Source organism: Oryctolagus cuniculus, chromosome 1, assembly GCF_051225735.1.
Source record: "Oryctolagus cuniculus isolate XC-2025 breed Fujian yellow rabbit chromosome 1, ASM5122573v1, whole genome shotgun sequence".
Lineage (NCBI taxonomy): Eukaryota > Metazoa > Chordata > Mammalia > Lagomorpha > Leporidae > Oryctolagus > Oryctolagus cuniculus.
Window position 1 is genome coordinate 227,532,354 of NC_142867.1, and position 21,265 is coordinate 227,553,618.

The 21,265-nt window shown below is 49.0% G+C and overlaps 1 protein-coding gene across 13 annotated transcripts in view; it reads right to left on the reverse strand.

Annotated features, from left to right (window-relative positions):
* Positions 1–10,827, reverse strand: part of STRBP (spermatid perinuclear RNA binding protein) — a 151,173-nt gene extending 140,346 nt beyond the window's left edge. For 5 of the 13 annotated variants that reach the window (XR_007923223.3, XR_016211868.1, XM_051855438.3 and 2 more), the window contains exon 1: positions 9,692–9,863. The gene's annotated coding sequence lies outside the window, so the exon portion shown is untranslated. Of the gene's footprint in view, positions 1–9,691; positions 9,864–10,263; positions 10,381–10,628 lie in introns of those variants that run through there. The other 8 variants (XM_051855432.3, XM_089302310.1, XM_089302348.1 and 5 more) reach the window with 5 other exon arrangements.
* Positions 10,828–21,265: the final 10,438 nt, after the last annotated feature.

A 21,265-nucleotide genomic window follows, 5' to 3' on the forward strand; every position in this document is an offset into this window, starting at 1 on the left:
CTGGCCTTAAATTTTGTTCATTTCTCTCTACAGAAGAAAATGTTATATGCTATATTATGTTATATAATTATATATATAATATATATATAATGTTATATGTTATATAATGTTAAATGTTATATAGTAAGTGGCAGGACCAGATTCTCAAAGCCAAGTCTTCTAGGGTCAAAGACATTCTTCTGGGCACTGGTTTTGTGGTGCACAGATTAAGCCACTGCGGGGGATACCTGCATCCCTTATGGGAGTGCCTGGGATCCAGTCTTCCCTCCACTTCTGATTCAGTTTCTTACTAATGCAACCAGGAGCAGCAGATGATGGCCCAAGTACTTGCATCCCTGCCACCCACGTGGGAGAACCAGATGGAGTTCTGGCTGCTGAGTTCAACATGGCCCAGGTCCAGCTGTTACAGACATGTTGGAAGTAGATGGAAGATGGAGATAGATACCTCTCTCCCCTCCTCCCTCTTTTTCAGCATGCCTTTCAAATAAATAAATACAACTTAAAAAGATACACTGATTTTTTTTTTTTAATTTCTTCTAGTTTGCACACAGGGCACTTAGAGCATGTCCACAGAAGAGTCCACGTGCCAGCCCTTTTTCTCAGGATTCATTACTATCTCATAATCCTGGGACCCTGAGTTTCCTAGGAGGGCTAAGCATTATCCCATGCAGTCCTTGAACAGACTTGTATGTATTCAATGGGCTGACTGAAAAAGGCAGGTTTCAAATTTGCCCAGCCATCCAACTTTCCTTGCCAAATTCAGGGACTAACAAGAATTTGATACACAGTTTCTGAAAGAGTGAGCTGAAAGTCTGCCAACTTCCACTCTACCAGTCAACCTCTTGTGCCTCCACTTCTCCTAACGTAATATTCTGCTGTTCACCGTATTACACAGCTATCACAGGGACCAAAGTCCAGGTACATGAACTGTGAGTTCTAGAAATAAAAGACAGTATTAAACAATAATACTGATCAATTTCAAAAACCAATTCTGCATAATTCCACAACATTTACCACAGAGCCAGCAGATCAGAAAAATCAGTTAGTACCCACTTTTTACAATAATTTCTTTTTAAAAGCCCCATCACAGCATGTTTGAGATCTGGTTTTTCCATGCTAACCTTAACATTCTAAGCTTATTCACAACTTCCGAAACAATTGAAAATATTCACACCAAGGGCTTAGGATGTTTATCCTCTCCAGCTGCTATCATACATCATCAAAACTGCTATACCTTTTCCCTCTAGTACATTAGCTTTGGTAACTTAGTTATCCAGTTATTTAATTCAAGAGTTACCCAAGCTTCATTAGGTTAAAACATAGGAAGGTAAGCTGTACAAAAGCCCATGATCACATACAATGCTTGATGAGTTTCAGATTTACTTGAATTATAAACATCTTAAGAATGACGGGCCCTAGGGCCAGCACTATGGCGTGGCGGACAAAGCTGCCACCTAAGAGTCCCAGCTGCTCCACTCCCGATCCAGCTCCTTACTAATGTGCCTAGAAAGCAAGGGAAGATGGCCCAAGTCTTTGGGGTCCTACACCCACGTGGGCGACCCATAGAAAGCTCCTGGTGCCGGCACCGTGGCTCAATAGGCTAATCCTCCACCATGCGGCGCCGGCACACCGGGTTCTAGTCCCGGTCGGGGCGCCGGATTCTGTCCCGGTTGCCCCTCTTCCAGGCCAGCTCTCTGCTATGGCCAGGGAGTGCAGTGGAGGATGGCCCAGGTGCTTGGGCCCTGCACCCCATGGGAGACCAGGAAAAGCACCTGGATCCTGGCTCCTGCCATCGGATCAGCGCGGTGCGCCGGCTGCAGCGGCGGCCATTGGAGGGTGATCCAACGGCAAAGGAAGACCTTTCTCTCTCTGTCTCTCTCTCTCTCACTGTCCACTCTGCCTGTCAAAAAAAAAAAAAGAAAGAAAGCTCCTGGCTTCCGACTAGAGAAAGGCCCAGCTCCAGCCGTTGCAGCCATTTGGAGAGTGAACCAGCAAATGGAAGCTTTCATATTCTCTCTCTCCCTCCCCAATCTCTCTGTAAACTCTTTCAAATAAATAAATGTTAAAAAAAAAAAAAAAAAGACTGATGGAACTGCCCTGTGGCACACCAGGTTAAGTGGCATCAGCATCTCATATGGGAATCTGTTCGAGAGTGGTTTGAGTTCCACTGCTCTGCTTCTGATCCAGCTCCCTGCTAATGCGCCTGGGAAAGCAGCACAGGATGGCCCAACTGTTTAGGCCCCTGCCACTACAACCCCCATCCTCCTCAGAGACCCAGAAGAAGCTCCTGGCTTCTTGCTTTGGCCTGGCCCAGAACCCATACTTGAGGTCATGTGAGGAATAAATCAGTGGATGGAAGTTCACTGTTTCTCCTCTAACTGCCTTTCAAATAAATAAATAGATCTCTTTTTTAAAAAAATGCTTTTGGGCCAGCGCCGTGGCTCACTTGGTTAATTCTCCACCTGCAGCACCGGCATCCCATATGGGTGCCAGGTTCTAGTCCTGGTTGCTCCTCTTCCAGTCCAGCTCTCTGCTGTGGCACGGGAAGGAAGTGGAGGATGACGGCCCAAATACTTGGGCCCCTGCACCTGCGTAGGAGACCAGGAGGGAGCATCTGGCTCCTGGCTTCAGATCAGCGCAGGAAGGAAGACCTTTCTCTCTGTCTCTCACTCTAACTCTGCCTGTCAAATAAATAAATAAATAAATAAAATTTTAAAGTGCCTTTGAGCCTAAATGTCAATGCATGCTTGCTGAATTTAACTAGTAAAACAGGCTTAGTAATGCAACACTAAAATAAGCATCACAAAAAAAGAGAGAGAGAGAGAAAGAAAATCTAGATATTATCATTCGGGACAATTACTATTTGCTAATGTCATCAGGATTAAATTGGTTAAATTAAATTCATAAACAAAATGCTGTTCTGCCCAACAGAACACTTTGAAAAGTCCTGGCACTTGGAAAACTGCAAAGAACAGGAAATTCTGCAGGTGCAGTAACAAACTACATCTTATCCATGACCCAGAAATGCCTCAGAATTTATTATACAACCTGCTGCAGAATTCTCACTTTTCAAATGGAAATGAACCATGAAGCCACACAATGCAAAGCTGTGGTTTTATTATTAATATAATCAACTGTACCCTTCTGAGATGTGCTAAAGTTAACTGAAGAAAGCAGATGTCTCACACAATGCTAGTTACATCAGCAGTTAAGACAATTTGACTATCAAGTAACTAAAATTTAGGACTGCTCCATTCGGTCAGCTACCCATATACTTGGAAATTCTTCAGTGAGGCAGGCATAATACTTCTCAAATACAGTGCATTGAAGCAACTGTTAGTAGGGCCAGGATTGTGGCACAGTGGGTTAAGCTGCTGCTTGCAATATTGACATTCCATATTGGAGCGCAAGTTCAAGTCCCAGCTGCTCGGCTTCCAATTCAACTCTCTGCTAATGCACGTGGAAAAGTAGAAGATGGCCCAAGTAGTTGGGTCCCCACCACCCATGCGGGAGGTCTAGACAGAGCTCCAGGTTCCTGGCTTCTGCCTAGCCCAGCCCTGGCCATTGTGGCCATTTACAGAGTCAATCAGAAGATGGAAGACCGCTCTTCTCTCTTTTCTCTCTCTCCCTCTCTCTCTTTCTCTCTTTCTATATATAATTCTCTGTAACTCTTTCCAATAAATAAAATCAATCTCTACAAATAAAATTAATTAAATAAATAAAGGACCATAAGGGCAAGAAATAACTCAAATTAGGCAAAGAGTGACAAATCAGGTCATCTGATCACCTCACTATTCAATAAAAAACCTAAAAACTTAGGTTAAAGATTAATATATCTTTTTTTTTTTTATTTGACAGGTAGAGTTATAGACAGTGAGAGAGAGAGAGAGAAAGGTTCTCCCTCTGCTGGTCCACTCCACAAATGGCCGCCATGGCCAGCGCTGCTCCAATCTGAAGCCAGGAGCCAGGTGCTCCCTCCTAATTTTCCATGCAGGTGCAGGGACCCAAGCACTCATGCCATCCTCCACTGCCCTCCCGGGCCACAGCAGAGAGCTGGACTGGAAGAGGAGCAACCGGGACTAGAACCCGGCACCCATATGGGATGTCGGCGCCGCAGGTAGAGGATTAACCAAGTGAGCCACGGCTCACTCATTTGAGCCAGGCTCAAATCATTGCATTATCTATCTAGCTGATCACCTTAACATTCAACAGAAAACCTAAAAACTAGATCAAGATTAATACATTTTTCAGGCTCAAATCATTCCATTATCTATCTGTATCATCATTAATCTGGTCTTATTAATTTATTTGTTTTAATTGATGCATAAATTTAACTTGCATCTCTCAACCGTTTTCTAAAATTAGACTGGATTATGAATCCTCTCATAATTACCTGTCAGAAACAGTTTTCTACAGCTAAACAAATTTTGAAAAACAAATCTTCCAATAAAAGGATGTGTGCAAAACAAATGAAAACATAAGTGAAGTAAGATAGGTAATGACGTCCACACACGTTACGTAAGACAGCAAACTGACAGTAGAGGAGCTAGCACAGAAAGACCACTATCAGAGCTGGGTATTACAAAACTCAAGACAAATTATTTTCTAATAAAGCAACTTACTAATTACATTTCTAAAATGTCAATCATAACCAGCATCCGGAGACTCTTTACAACTAGTAAACCAAAAACAACATTAAAATATATTTAAGTGAGGCCAGAGCTGTGGCGTAGCGAGTAAAGCCTCCACCTGCAGTGCTGGCATCCCATATGGGCACTTGTTTAAGTCCCAGCTGCTCCACTTCTAATACAGCTCTCTGCTATGGCCTGGGAAAGCAGAAGATGGCCTAAGTCCTTGGGCCCCTGCACCCGTCTGTGAGACCAGGAAGAAGCTCCTGGTTCCTGGAGTCCTTGGGCTCCTGCACCCACGTGGGAGACCCAGAAGAAGCTCCTGGCTTCAGATCAGCCCAGCTCCAGCCACTGCAGCCATCTGGGGAGTGAACCAGCAGATGGAAGACTTCTTTCTCTCTCTACCTTTCATATAAATAAATCTTTAAAAAATAAAGTAAAATAAAATACATTTCAGTTTTAGTGATTTAAAAATCACTCCCCCTCAGGGCCAGCGCCGTGGTTCACTAGGCTAATCCTCCGCCTAGCGGCGCCCGCACACCGGGTTCTAGTCCCGGTTGGGGCGCCGGATTCTGTCCCGGTTGCCCCTCTTCCAGGCCAGCTCTCTGCTGTGGCCAGGGAGTGCAGTGGAGGATGGCCCAGGTGCTTGGGCCCTGCACCCCAGGGGAGACCAGGAAAAGCACCTGGCTCCTGGCTCCTGCCATCGGATCAGTGCGGTGCACCGGCCGCGGCGGCCATTGGAGGGTGAACCAACGGCAAAGGAAGACCTTTCTCTCTGTCTCTCTCTCTCACTGTCCACTCTGCCTGTAAAAAAAAATAAAAATAAAAATAAAAAAAATAAAAAAATCACTCCCCCTCAAATGGAGCAAAACCTGTCAATGGACTTTGAAATACCAAGTAATCAGTAATCAACTAATAACCAAAACTTTAAAAAGGAAAAAAGTATTCAATAACTAACAAGGAAGTTTAATGCCACTAGCAAAAAGGAGAGAGTACTTATTTTGTTCACGTCACTGAGAATCAATCAATTTTGAAACAATGCATTGTATTTATCATTCCTGATTTAAGAATTCAGTTCACTGAGTTAGAGGAATACTCCACCTCTGGAAATCACACTTGGAAACAATTTGGCCTATAGCTAGAAACCATAAGCTTTTGCTCAGGCTGAAGAATTCAAATCAACACCAATACTCAGCTGCAGAAATAAGCCAGGAAAGGTAAATAGACAGATGACAAAGAATAAACAACCTAAAGTTGCAACTATCTCCGATAGTCACAGAAGTTTCATCTCTATCCAAGCTTCTCATGACCAACTAGTCCACTTAATGGCAGATTCTGAAGTACAATTAGCGTCTAAAAACTGGGGGGGGGGGGGGGGGGGGGGTAGGAAAAAGGAATTAAACAAGTAAAATCTATCGGCATATTTACACAGTTCTAGTTTTCCCAAAAGACTTAAATTTGGTTTATATAAACCATCTCAATTCTCAGGGGGAGGGAGAGAGTCAGGTTTCTGGAAGGAAACAAGCACAAAGGGATTAAGTGTCTTGTCCAGCAAGTCACCAACGAAAATAAAAACCACATCCCAATTATTTAGCCTACAAAGCCTAAATAACCTGCTTTCCTTGGTTCATAAACTTAGGGATAATAGTTTTAAGTGCCTACAAATGACCCCGTCACATCAGAACACTATGGCAGAATTGAGTATTCTGAGCAAGAAAGTACTGCTCACCTCAAATCAATAAAATGAACTAGCACAATGGACTTTAAAAATACAAAGGGGAAACAATGGCCATATTTTTGAGAATTTTCAAAGGTCATTCTTTTCAGCAAACACCTTATTGCTCAAATTCTCTGCCAAGGAGCAAAGGGGGTTAGATATGCTCCCACTAATTATAATCCATACATACATCAAATCCCAAAATACTCCCCAAGAGTTTCAGTCAAAAGCCTACTATACTTAAAAACCTTTCCCTCCAAAAAAAAAAAATCTTAAAGCAATGCCTTCAAAGCATTATTTTGCAGCCTGCATGACACACCTGAAATTTAGATTTCAAAAATCATTAGCTTCCAGGCTGTGTTTAAAATATTTGTATTCACAGATTCAGATTGCTTTAAATTTGACGTTCTGTTCAGCCCTCATTAAGTTTAGGCAAGATTCCCACTTCCACTCAAACTTTATTATTTGAGCATACAATGGCTGCATTAAGATGCATCCTAAATTAACGAGACAAAAACTAAACAACCCAGAAAGCTCCCAACTCTCCAAGCAGGCCTTTTATTTGAAATCATACTAGGTACATACTACACACTACACAAAGCTCAGAGAGTGACAAGTTATTCCTGCAAAATGATGAAATTTATTTTTTTCTTTTACCAAAATTTGACAAGACTGAGTTTTCAGCGTCAAAGAACTCATTTTTCAGGATTCTAGGAAACTCTGCTTATTGAAGCAGTCTCAAAGCAGTTTGCTTAATCCTTCCAAATCCCAAAGAATCTAACACAAGCCACACAATGCTGAATGACACCTGCCCAGCTAACGCCTGTGCTCAGACCCCTAAAGGTTATTTCCCATGTGGTTACAAGCTGATGGCCATATGTCCACCCAACCCCAGAAAGGTCTTTCCTCCGTAATTTTAATATTACACTCCCCAACTCAAACCAAAATACCACGGAATCCAAAAAGCCTCCAACTAAATTTTACTTGAACTAGGTGGGACAAAAGCTGATGCAGTCTCAGTTATTCACCCTATCAAAGAGAGCTGAAGAATGAAAAGGCTCCATTTCTGCCAGTTTTGAAAGCTGTGTGTACATCACTTCAGTCTGCCTATAACAAGGGAGTCAGATACTATATCACCCGATGCCTGATACTGCCCCATTACCCAGAAAGCACCAAGGTATCTGAGGTACACCAAGGTATCCCTTCCTCCGGCTCACACAGCTACTTGAATGCTGCTGGCAGCTGGGCCCTCTCCTGCAGTTTCACAAAGACATCTCATCTGCCCTACACCTGCTGCAGCCCACTTCCATTCATTCTTGGTGCACTCCTCATGACACTGTAAAGCTCCTCTATCTGTCCAGTTGTCAAACCAATACGCTAGGACAATGCCCACCACACACCTCCTCCAGACTTGGGAATATGTACTCAGCTCTCCCTTATCCCTCCCCTATTCAATGGGTTCTGGGATTAAAATCAGGCTTCGATCCTAGAAGCCTGAACTTTCATATATGGTACAGGATTTAATGTTTCCCCTTTTCCATGAACATCAGTCCAGGATCCACATCCCCTGCCCCCGACCTCTCTCCATCTCCAGTTCCTCTAAATCTGGATTTTAATCCTCTCCTTTTAGGTTGCCTTTTCCCCCCAACTTCTACACTCTACCCTCCTTTATACTTTCAGTAACCTAAAAATTCTGGCCCCTTTAATCTCTCAAGACTCAAAATATTCCAATCCCTCCCCATAGTCCCACACTTTGGACTTTCCATAAGCAACCTGCTTTCCTAACTCTCTCCAACCTAAACAGTGGTTTCTTGCCCTAAACCTGCACCCCTCCAATATAATACACCAACAGCCCTTCCTACTCACAGACATGCCCACACACACCTACCTTCCCCTCCCTACCCCAGTTTAGGTACTACACATTCTTCTACATCCTCTACTCCAAAATATCCCGTCTTCCCCTCTTGCGTCTCCACTCCCTCTTTCCCTCTCCCTAAGCACAAAGTCCATGGCCCCACACCTGTGTTTCCCTCTCTCCATGCGTGGTATCCCAGACCTGGACACATTCCCTCGGAAGCCCCTCTGCCTGCTCTTCTCATTCCCCTTCACCCACACCCCCATCTCCTTCCTTCTCCCCAACTTCTCCCCACACTTCCTTACCCATAAGCATGTCCATCCATGAGTCCCCACACCTCCCCTGCCATCCTTCCCTCTCCCCTCCACTCCCTTGTGGCCCACACATGTCCAAAGCGCCCCCAACCCAAGTTTCCTGGGCTGCGGCTCCCTGCCCGGGCCAACACCTTCTCCCTCCCTCCCTCGGACGCCCACCAATGCCCCGCGCACCTCCTCCTCCTGTTCATCCTCATCGCCCTAACCCATTGTCCCCACGTCTCCCCCAGTCTCCTTGCACCCCACACTCCCCATCCCTGCCTCCTGGCCAGACGCCCCTCGCGGTCTCCGGGAGCCTCGGGCCTACCCTCCGACAACACCTTCAGCCGGGACACCCTACATTTCCCTCACCGTCACTCGAGAGACCCCCCCGATGCCCACCTACCCTGCCGGCCACCCTTCCCCCTACCGGGACCCCTCCTCCGCCATTCTCCTCCACACGCGTCCGGTGGCCTTTTCAGTATCTGCCCCGCTCCCTGCCCCTCGCACGCAGCACCGGCCGGGACATCCGCTCCTTCCATTCCTGCCTCCGACTCCCCGGTCCCATCCCACTCCCCTCTGCTCTCCCCAAAGCGCCCTCCAGCCCACCCCATACGGGCTCCCCCACCCACAGGAATGTCCTACATCCCTCTCGCCGCTCGCCCTAACCCCCAGCTCCCCCCCCCCAAAAAAAAAAAAAAAAACCTGCCCGAAGGCCCTCATCCTCCGGCGACCCGGATACCTCCACCCTCCATTTCACCCCAAACCTGCCCGCACCCCCTACCTGCCCCCCCCCACGCCTCTACCCTAGCTCCTGCCCCCTATGTCCTCCAACACCTGCTCCAAGCCCCTCGCCCTCCATCCTACCCAGACCTCCCGGCGCCCGGTCCCCACACTGCCCACGCCCTCCCCTTGGTCTGGGCCGGGACCCCGTCCCCCGAAGGTGAGGAAGGCTGCCAGCTGCCCTTGCCCGGAGCGGCCGGGACACCGCAGCGGCGGCGACGGTCACAATGCCGGAGCACCGGGCCGGGATTGCTCCCCGCTCCCCGCCCGGCCGCCGCCGCCACCGCTGCTAAGGACGCACAACAAACAATGCGGGGCCCGGGCCGGCTCCGCCAACCGCCTCAACCGCCGCCTCAACCACCGCCCGCCCGGGACGGCCCGCCGCGCAGGCGCCTGCCCCGTCGCCGCAGCCTACCCGCGCCAACACGCTCTGCCCGCGCCCGATGCCCGCTCCTGCTCCGCCGCCGCCGCCACCTCGTCCGCCCGCGTCTCCGGCTCCTCAGTCCAGCGGCGGCGGCTGCGGCGGCTGCTGCCCTGGTGGCGCTCGCGGCTCCGGTCTTCGCTTCGGCGGCGGCGGTGGCGAGCACGTGACGCCGCCGAGAGTGCCCATTGGCCGAGCTGGGGGGCGGGCCCCGCGGCTGCTGGGGAACGGAAAGCCCGCCCCCCTCGCTCTCCGCGCGCCCCCTCCACGCGCGCACTGCCGCACCTGAGAGCGCCAGCCAGCGCCCGCCCGCCGCCGCGCCGCGCCGGCGCCTGCGCCAACTGCGCACCTGGGAGCGCGCAGGGAGCACACGCCGGCGGCGGCCGCATGCACCTGCGAGCGGACGCTTACGTAAACTGCGTCCCCGCCTTCCTCCCGGCGCCGGGCCGCTCCCCCCTGCTGCAGCACCTGAGCCCCGCTGCGCTAGCGGCGTAACGCGCCGGGGCGCGGAAACGAGCTACACTGGGAGTCGCGCGAAAGGCACGGAAACTTCGTAACTTCCGAACCTGAGATCCCTCTGGGCGGCCGTAGCCAGCCGCCCTCGGCTGGCTCCGCGGCCCCTGGCGGGATTCCCCGAACGCCGGCGGCTACGCAAACGGAGTAGGCGCCGCAGTGTCTCCCCGGGTGGAGGAGGGGCGGGCCGTTGGGCTTTGACTTGTTAGAAGGTTCCCCCGCCCCCACCCCGCAGCCGGCCGGGTGACCTTGGCCAAGTGACGGAACCACGCTGAGCCTCAGTTTCCGCGTCGGGGAAAACTGGGGCAGGAATTCTGATGCCGGGTCTGGTTCTGATTAGGATTCTGTGGGGGAGGTGGCCTAAGACAATAGACGTGAATGCTCCTGGCACTGAGCAGAAATTGCCGCCATCACCTACCTGTCCTTTCTTCAGCCCTCAGTAACCTCCCTGGGACTGAGTTTGCGCAGGATCGGGTCCGGCTTTGGCAGAACACCGACCCTGCCCTGTGCCCCGGGGGGGCGGCGCTAGGAAAGACGCTCAGGTTTACTTTCCATTCTCCAGCTCCCGACCGCCACCGTGGTGCCCGACTTGCCTGGCAGTCAAGTCGTTACTAAATAGCCTGCCAGGCACCGTGCTGCGTGCTGGGATGCACGGAGCAGCTATCACCCTGGGGCTGAAAACCGAGGTGACCATCCGGGTGTCAGGGCTGAGGGGCTCCGCCGCGAGAGGGATCGCCCATAAAAGATCCCCGGGGCTGCTTCTCATCTTTCTGATAATATGCGGCTCAGCTTCACTCACAGAATAAAGCGTAAACATTGCAACTACAAAAGCCTTGGTGATGAGGCCTTGACCCTCCAAGCCACACTTGGCTGTCTGCAGAATACGTCCAGGTGTGTGACACCCCTGAACCTCCCGAGACAGGTGCAAAGCCCCAGGTCCCCACCTCTGGCCGCCCACACCTTCCAAAGCCTCCAGGAAACTCCCAGGCGGCCTTATGAGCGCAGAACACCCTCTGCGGAGCTCGCTGGCTGCCTGAGATGCATGACCCCAACTCCCTCTGCGTGCACGAAGCCCTGGCAAACCGGCACTGGACTGTAATCCCTCAGCTGTGTCTCCTCACTGAGGACAAGGTCATCTCGCTGCCCAGTTTGCTTAGGGGAGAGTCCACAGGTACGCGGGACCACCAAAGCTGGGTTTTGCAGGACGAACACAAGTATGTCAGAGGGAGAGAGACACTACAGTGTCAGTATCCAAATTCACTGCCCGTTAGCTGCGTGACCTTGGAAAATCAATCTCAGTAAAATGGTGCCCTCTCCTAAGGGGCGCCATCTCAAGCCCCAGACGCCATCTTGTACCATCAGCTTTGATCCCAAGCCCAGCCTGGCCGACCAGAAAGCAGGTGACCGAATGGCCCAACCACAAGCTCCACCCCCACCCTAATGGGATTCGCTACTCCCACGTATTTACCTCGGCAAAGCTATATAAGATCTGGTCTCCTCTTGGGGCCGGCACTGTGGCACAGGGGGTTGAAACCCTTCCTGAAGCGCTGGCATCCCATTAAGGGCGCTGGTTCTAGTCCCGGCTGCTCCTCTTCTGATCCAGCTCTCTGCTGTGGCCTGGGATAGCAACAGAAGATGGCCCAAGTCCTCGGACCCCTGCACCCACGTGGAAGACCCAAAAGAAGCTCCTGGCTCCTGGCTTTGGATTGGTGCAGCTCCAGTTGTTGCAGCCACCTGGGGGAGTGAACCAGTAGATGGAAGACCTCTCTCTCTGTAACTCTTTCAAATAAATAAAATAAATATTTTTTTAAAAATCTGTTATCCCAGTACAGGCTGCTGCATGAGAAGACAGCCTGTTGCCCCCCCCCCCCCCCACACACACACAATATACCTTCTCTGTTACTCGGGTGTTTGGTGTGTTTTGTGGTGGCCTTTCACTAGGTCTTAGTTTACTCATCTAGCAAATCAGAATAATAATGTTTCCGGGGCCGGCATTGTGGTGCAGTGGATTAAGTCACAACCTGCAGCACGAGCATTCCACAAGGGCACCAGTTCGAGTCCCAGCTGTTCCATTACCAATCCAGCTCCCTGCTAATGTGCCTGGGAAAGCAATGGAAGATGGCCCAAGTCCCTGGGCCCCTGAACCCATGTAAAAGACCAGGAAGAAACTCCCAGCTCCTGGCTTCGACCTGTCCTAGCCTGGGTCATTGTGGCCATCTGGAAAGTGAACCAAATAAATCTTTGGAGCTGGTACTGTGACATAATGGGTAAAGCTGCTGCCTGCAGTGCTGGCATCCCATATGGGTGCCAGTTCAAGTCCCGGCTGCTCCACTTCCAATCCAGCTCTCTGCTATGACCTGGGAAAGCAGTAGAAGATGGCCCAAGTCCTTGGGTACCTGCATTTGAGTGGGAGACCTGGAAGAAGCTCTTAATTCCTGGCTTCAAATCGACCCACCTCCACCTTTGCGGCCATTTAGGGAGTGAACCAGCGGATAGAAGACCTCTTTCTCTTTCTCTCTCTCTGCCTCTCCCTCTCTGTAATTCTACCTTTCAAATAAATAAATAAATCTTTAAAATAATACTAATATTGCAAAATTCATAGTGTTACAAAGATTCTATGAGACAGTTCATCTAAGGCACTCAGCATGGTGTCCTATACTGGCTTTAATATTGTAAATTAGGAATGCATGGCATTAAGGATTTATTAGTATCTCTTATTTCAATATCTGTATTGGGTTTACAACTCCAAACACTCATGACACAAACATGCAATTGGGGACCAGCATTGTGGTTTAGAAGGTAAAGCCACAGACTGTAACTCCAACATCCCATATGGGCGCTGGTTTGTGTCCCAGCTGCTCCCTGCTAATGGCCTGGGGAAAGCAGCAGAAAATGGCTCAAGTGTTTGGGCCCCTGCCACCTACATGGGCGACCTGGATGAAGCTCTTGGCTTCGGCCTAGCCATCTGGGGAGTGAACCAGTAGGAGGAAGATATCTCTCTCTCTCTCTCTGTAACTCTTTCAAAATAAATGAATCTTTTTTTTTCTTTTGACAGGCAGAGTGGACAGTGAGAGAGAGAGAGACAGAGAGAAAGGTCTTCCTTTGCCGTTGGTTCACCCTCCAACGGCCGCCGCGGCCAGCACACTGCGGCCGGTGCACCGCGCTGATCCGATGGCAGGAGCCAGATGCTTATCCTGGTCTCCCATGAGGTGCAGGGCCCAAACACTTGGGCCATCCTCCACTGCACTCCCTGGCCACAGCAGAGAGCTGGCCTGGAAGAGTGGCAACTGGGACAGAATCCGGTGCCCCGACCGGGACTAGAACCCGGTGTGCCGGCGCCACAAGGCGGAGGATTAGCCTAGTGAGCCGCGGCACCGGCTCAAAATAAATAAATCTTAACATAAAAAGGTAACTAATACAAAAGCCAAGCAAGTTAAAAGTTCAAGAGTGCTTCTTCCATCCTGCCCCTGACTGCTTCCTCTACCCTAATTCCACCTCCCAGGGCAGTTAAATTCTCTATGTCCCATGAGAAAGAAGGAAATTGCAGAAATTGACATATCTATAGTGTATATGCTGGAGTCTGCATAAACAAAGGTTAAAAAGAATTAAATACCAATTGTGACTGGTTAGAAAGTAGAATTGAGTGAGGGGACAAAAGACTTTAGCTATTCCTGTGTTGTTTTAATGTTTAAGGTTATAAATACACATCTACGGGGCCAGTGCCATGGCATAGCAGGTAAAGCCGCTGCCTGCAGCGCCAGCATCCCATATGGGCGCCAGTTCAAGTCCAGCTTCTGCTTTTCTGATCCAGCTCTCTGCTATGGCCTGAGAAAGCAGTACAAGATGGCCCAAGTCCTTGGATCCCTGCACCCACGTGGGAGACCAGGAGGAAGCTCCTGGATCCTGGCTTTGGATTGCTGTGGCTCCAGCCATTGCAGCCAACTGGGGAGTGAACCAGCGCATGGAAGACCCCTCCCTCTCTCTGCCTCTCCTTTCTCTGTGTAACTCTGACTTTCAAATAAATAAATAAATCTTTTAAAAATTAAATAAATATACATATAATATGTTTTTAGCAATTTACTGAAGTATACCTGCATTTCATAAAATTTTAAATTTCCTATGTGCAATTCAGTGATGTTTAGTAACTTTATTGAGTGGTGCAACATCAGTATAAATCAGTTTCAGAAAACAGCATTTTCTGGATTCCCCCACAAGTTCCATCCTGCTCATTTGCTGCTAATTCCCATTCCCACTCTCGGCCACATGCAACCACTAACCTACTTTCTGTATCTATTTTTGCTTTTTCTGGATTCATTTGATATATTTAAAAATAAATCAAATAGACCTTTTAGGAAAAAAAAGAATAAATGTGTCACCTCCTAATTCCATTCAATGACAATAATCACTGTTAATATTTGCATATATTGTTCCAATCTTTTTCTATGCATATAAATGTATATCTTTTACAAATGGTATCATACACCTCTGCTTTGATTTTTTTTCATTTAAGGTAATGATACTTCTATTTGTGTAACTAAATATTCTTCTCTATATTGTATTTTTTCCTTTAAAAATGTATATTTTTATTTACTTAAAGGCCACGCAACAAGAGAGAAAGAGATCTTCCATCTGCTGATTCTCTCCCCAAATACCTGCAACAGCCAGGACCAGGTCAAGCCAAAGCCAGGAGCCCAGAACTCCATCCAGGCCTCCCTAGAGACATGATGTAGAAGGATCCAAGTATTTTAGTTATCATCTGCTGTCTCCCAAGGTGTGCAGGAAGTTGGATTGGAAGCAGAGGCAGGATTCTATGCACTCTGATAGAGGATATGGGCATCCCAAGTGGTGGCTTACCCTGCTGTGCCACAATGCCCGCCCCACGTGTTCCATCTTAAGAATCAGTTAGTAAGAGGCCGGTGCTATGGCATAGCGGGTAAAGGTTATAAATATACATCTATGGGGCCAGTGCTGTGGCATAGCAGGTAAAGCTGCTGCCTGCAGTGCCAGCATCCCATATGAGTACCGGTTCTAGTCCTGGCTGCTCCACTTCCAATCCACTCTCTGCTATGGCCTGGGAAAGCAGTGGAAGATGGCCTAAGTCCTTGGGTCCCTACACCCATGTGGTAGACCCAGAAGAAGCTCCTGGCTCCTGGCTTCGGATCAGCACAGCTTCAGCCATTGCAGCCAATTGGGGAGTAAACCAACGGATGGAAGACCTCTCTCTCTCTGCTTCTTCTTCTCTCTCTGTGTAACTCTGACTTTCAAATAAATAATAAACCTTAAAAAAAATCATTTAGTAAACCAAGCCTCTATGTTGGGTATTGTGGATCCCTTCCAGTATGTGTATACAGAAGGTACCAAGTATTGTAAACATTCTGAGCTCAATGTGCTTTAAAACCACACTTCGAGGCCAGTGCTGTAGCATAGCGGGTAAGGCCACCACCTATCGTGCCAGCATCCCATTTGGGTGCAGGTTTGAGTCTCAGCTGCTTTACTTCCAATCCAGCTCTCTGCTATGGCCTGGGAAAGCAGTAGAAGATGGCCCACGTCCTTTGGGCCCCTGCACCCACGTGAGAGACCTGGAAGAAGCTCTTGGCTCCTGGCTTTGGATCAGCACAGCTCCGGCCATTGTGATCATTTGGGGAGTGAACCAGTGCACAGAAGACCACTCCCTCCCTCCTTCCCTCCCTCTCTCTCTCTCTCTGCCTCTACCTCTCTGTAACTCTGCCTTTCAAATAAATAAATTAATCTTAAAAAAAAAAAAGAAAGAAAGAAACCATGCCTAAGTTCCAACACCAGCATCTCCTGTTTCATCCATTCATTGCACAAAAATTTACTGAGAACCTACTATGTGCTTGGCCCTAGGGATACAAAATCAAGCAAAGAGTTTACACTGTCTCTACCCCAGTGGGGCTGGAGACAAGTAGGAGAGAGAAATATGTTAATCAAATAATTACACTAATTGGTCCAAAAAGAAGGAAGCAACTAAGTCCCAGAGGAGTAGAAGGGCGGAGAGGAGGTATCTTTGCAGCATGGCCTTGGCCCTGTTGTATGCCATCCTTAGAAAAGATGCTTAGCAGGAAGGGGTGCACTGTCCCCCCTCCTGGAGCAGTGGACAGACCTTCACACTTCCTGGTCCTTCACAAGCCTAGTTCATTTGGCAGCTCTGTCTCCCCACTGAGAAGCGAATGGAGGACCTTGGGACTCCAAGAAGGAAGCAAATTGCCCAAGGTCAGCCAGCCAGGAAAGTCACTGCAGCAGGCAGACTGACCTAGCTCCCAGCCCAGGGCTCTCAGGCCCAAACAACACAGCCCCTTATGTCAGGTACTCATCTTTGAGGTTCTACCAGCAGCCCCATCCATAAACAGACGCTAGCCACATGTAAATTAGCTGAAGTGAAAGAAAACTTAGAATTCAGCCATACTAGACGTATATGAAGTGCTCTGTGGCCGCGTATGGGGAGTGGTTACCACACCAGAGAGCAGCGAGACAAAACATTCTCACCCTTGCAGAACATCCTATCGGCCAGCACTGACCTAGAGGGACAATAACCATGCAGCAGTGGTGGCGACAGTCACACCTGACTCGTGTGCTATTTTCCGGAGCCCTTGTCCTGGGAGATGAGAAGTTGACCTGGCCTCCTCACTCTGCATTTCCCACTCCTCCCCTATGTAAGCCAGCTCCTTAGGAAGAAGCTGAAGGCGAAAAGGCAGCTGATGAGGAGTAGGATATGGAGGATTTGACTTCCTGCATCTCCAGCTGTGCTGCGCTCCTTCCCTCCTGTTACAAACACCAAAACTCCTCTCAACAGAAGCCGGGAGGCTGCCCGGTGCCTGGCTGCACGCTCCCCTTTCCTGCCCTCTGCAGAGCTTCACTCCACGGTTTGTCCTCTGTGATATGGGCAGCCACTCCCTCTTCTGCTGGAACCTTCCATTATAACCCACACAGCCTCTTCCAGTGTTTAAAAGGAAGGAAGGAGCCAATGGAGGGAGGAAGGCTGGGAGGAAGGGAGGTTGATCCCCACGTGATTCACGTGCACCCTACAGTCTGAGAAGCAAGGACCCAAACTCAACAGCTGCCGATGCCATTGTGTCTTTTTTTTTTTTTTTTTGACAGGCAGAGTGGATAGTGAGAGAGAGAGAGACAGAGAGAAAGGTCTTCCTTTTGCCGTTGGTTCACCCTCCAATGGCCGCCACTGCTGGTGTGCTGCGGCCGGCGCACTGTGCTGATCCGAAGGCAGGAGCCAGGTGCTTCTCCTGGTCTCCCATATGGGTGCAGGGTCCAAACACTTGGGCCATCCTCCACTGCCTTCCCGGGCCACAGCAGAGAGCTGGCATGGAAGAGGGGCAACCGGGACAGAATCCGGCGCCCCGACCGGGACTAGAACCCGGTGTGCCGGCGCCACTAGGTGGAGGATTAGCCTAGTGAGCCGTGGCGCCAGCAGCTATTGTGTCCTGAATATCCTAGCAAAACTGCTGTTGACAACAAGATGCTCTCGAAATGGTGAACAACTTTTGCTGGAGTCGAAACAAAACAGGGGATAATCTCTCATTCCCTTCGCATAGTATTTGCCTCCCTGGAATATTAAAATCACGCTAGAATGTACCTGAGTCACCAGGCTGAGATAACTGTATAGGGGACTTTGTCCAGTGGGACATTCAGACGTCACATGATGGTATCCTGCAGCCCTGGATGCTGTCGCTTGGACTCCCAACTCTACCACAAACGTCTGCAAGTCCCCACTGAGCGCTGTGGCTGCACACTCTCATTCAGCAGCCTACTCACGATCCAGTTGGATGTCCCACATGCTACACAGCCATCCAGAGCTGCCTGATCTTCCAAACCTCAAACCCATTCCCCCTACTTCTCCTTTTCTCAGTTTGCTTATGGAGGCCCTGGCAGCTGTTGGCGTGGAATAACTGGTAGACTGTAGAATTTTCCTTGTCATCCTGTTAGTACCCATCACAACAGCACCATGCATGTAGCAGTCACTTAATCAACATTTGTTGAATGAATCTCCAGCAAATTTTCCCAATCTCCTTCCTCAGGTAGCAAACCCCAAGGCGATTTGGAACTGTGGGAATCTATATCAAAAGAGAGCAAGGACTTCTAACCAGAAAGCTCTCACTTCTTCCAGAGTTTTTTCTAATATTCCTGACACTTCTATCTAAGATAGTAAAACAGCCCAGAGCTACTGCTGAAATGTTTCCCCCACTACCCACCCCCCAAAGTATTCTCCCAGCTGAGATTGAGTCAGCTTGCCCGGGAGGTCTGGGGACAAATCCATCAGCCCCAAGGCTAAGACTTCTTTGAAGTCTAACTTCTTTATGATGCAAATTACACCTTCTACTCCCATGTTTGTTTTAACATGAAAATGATGTTTTTAATTACTGCCCTTTAGGAGAAAAATGCAAGGCCTGTTTCCCTAACTCTTCAAGCAAAATTCACACTCCAGAAAGATATTCCTTGCTTATCCTGTGGTTCTGAATATTTCCTGGCACACCACTAACCAGGAGCTCTGGTAGTAATTATACTAATGGCCAACATTTATTAAGCACTTATTATGTGCCAGTATATTAAGCACTTTGCATGCATCATGTGTTTAATCCTTGCGACAATCCTACTAAATAGGTACAACTTCTTTTAAAAATATTTATTCTATTTGGCCGGCGCCGCGGCTCACTAGGCTAATCCTCCGCCTTGCGGCGCCCGCACACCGGGTTCTAGTCCCGGTCAGGGCGCCGGATTCTGTCCCGGTTGCCCCTCTTCCAGGCCAGCTCTCTGCTGTGGCCAGGGAGTGCAGTGGAGGATGGCCCAGGTGCTTGGGCCCTGCACCCCATGGGAAACCAGGAAAAGCACCTGGCTCCTGGCTCCTGCCATCGGATCAGTGCGGTGCGCCGGCCGCAGCGCGCCAGCCGCGGTGGCCATTGGAGGGTGAACCAACGGCAAAGGAAGACCTTTCTCTCTGTCTCTCTCTCTCTCACTGTCCACTCTGCCTGTCAAAAATAATAAAAAAAAATTTATTCTATTTATTTGAAAGTCAGTTACACAGAGAGAGGAGGAGGCAGAGAGAGATAATCTTTCATCCACTGATGCACTCCCCAAATGGCCACAATAGCTGGGCCAGGCTGAAGCCAGGAGCCAGGAACTCCATCCAGGTCTCCCACGTGGGTGGCAGGGGCCCAAGCATTTGGGCCATCATCTGATGCCTTCCCAGGCACGTTAGCAGAAAGCTCATAAGGAATGCCAGCATCACAGGCAGTGGCTTACCGCAGTGTGCCACAACAATGGCCCTGACTTTAATCTCAATTTATAGACGAGGTTCCAAGTAAGTAACCTGCTGTACACCACAGAGCTTGGGAAGTGGGAGACCCAGGATGCAACTTGGTTCTCTCAATACTGTCCACCCACCCCTGTTTGAGAAGCAAGCGCCGACAGTTGTAGAAAAAATAAAAAAGGCAAAAGACATCAGGGAAGCCCTAAGAAATCAGCCAGCCCCAGACTTTTCACAAGGCAGGGCAAGTGCTGTGGGGTTCGTGGGCCTCTGGGTGGACGTACCGGTGCTTTCAGGGATAGGCAAGTCCTAAGAGAAGCTTGTCAGTGTGTGTCTTCATTTCGACCATAATCCACAAACAGTACTAATGTAAGCAGATTCTGGACCACTGGGACAGCACATCGTAAATGGTTCCTGGCACCCAAAATTAGTAATCATGTTGGTACAAAGTGATTGCCTAAACTGACCGTTTAATATTGAACGGATATATTTTAGACTGGAGGTCAAATTCTCACAGGTCAGCAAGAAATTGTTTTCTTTCCAACAGTGACTCTTGGGGCCAGTGCGTAGCACATTGGGTTAAGCCACTGCTTGCAACACCAGCTTCCCATAATGAAGCTCCAATTTAAGTCCTAGCTGCTCTGTTTCCAACTCAGCTCCCTTTTAATGCACCTGGGAAAGTAGCAGAGGATGGTCCAAGTGCTTAGGCCCCTGCCATCCACATGAAGACCTGGATGGAGTTTCAGGCTCCTGGCTTCGGCCTGGCCCAGGCGCTGGCCCTTGAGGCCATCTGAGGAATGAACCAACAGATAGAAGATCTCTTTCTTTTTCCATGTCTCCCTCTGTGTGTACATCTTCTGCATCATTCTGCCTTTCAAATAAATAATAAATACAGGCTGGTGTGGCATAACAGGTTGAGCCACCACCTGCAACACTGGCATCCCATATGGGTGCCAGTTTGAGTCCCGGCTGCTCCACTTCCAATTCTAGCTCCTTGCTTATGTGCCTGGGGGAGCAGCAGAAGATGGCCCAAGTCTTTGGGCCCCTGTACCCACATGGGAGACCTGGATGAAGTTCCTGGCTCCTAGCTTTGGCCTGGCCTAACCCCAGCCATTGTGGCCATCTGGGGGTGTGAATCAGCAAATGAAAGATATCTCTCTCTCTCTTTCTCTCTCCCCTTCTCTCTCTGTAATTTTGCCTTTGAAATAAGTAAAATAAATCTTTAAAAATAAATAAATATTAAAAAAAATAAAACAGTGACTCTCAAGTAGGTGTGATTTTGCCCTCTCCCCCAACATTTGGCAAAGTCTAGACATTTTTGATTATAACAACTGGCATCCACTGGGTGGGAGGTCACCCTGCTAACCATCCTGCAATCCACAGGGTGGCCTCCCATCTCAACAAGGATTGCTCGCCCTGAAACGTCAACAAAGCGGAGGCTCAGGAGCCAGACTTTACAGCAGTTTCTATGGGGACAAGGAGGACAGAGCGGAGGGAAAAGGATGCAGAAGGGAGCTTCTCTGAACGAGCCTTCTCAGATATCTTTGACTCTGAAATCACATAAAGGAGTCACGTAAACAATGAAATCATTAAATCACATACATTTTTAAATAGTCCTGACAATAAAAAACAGGCTAAAATACAAGCATAACTTTATATCAGATTGATAAAATTGCACACAGAGGGGCCGGCACTGTGGCACAGCGGGTTAACACCCTGGCCTGAAGCGCCAGCAGCCCATATGGGCGCCAGTTCTAGTCCTGGCTGCTCCTCTTCCGATC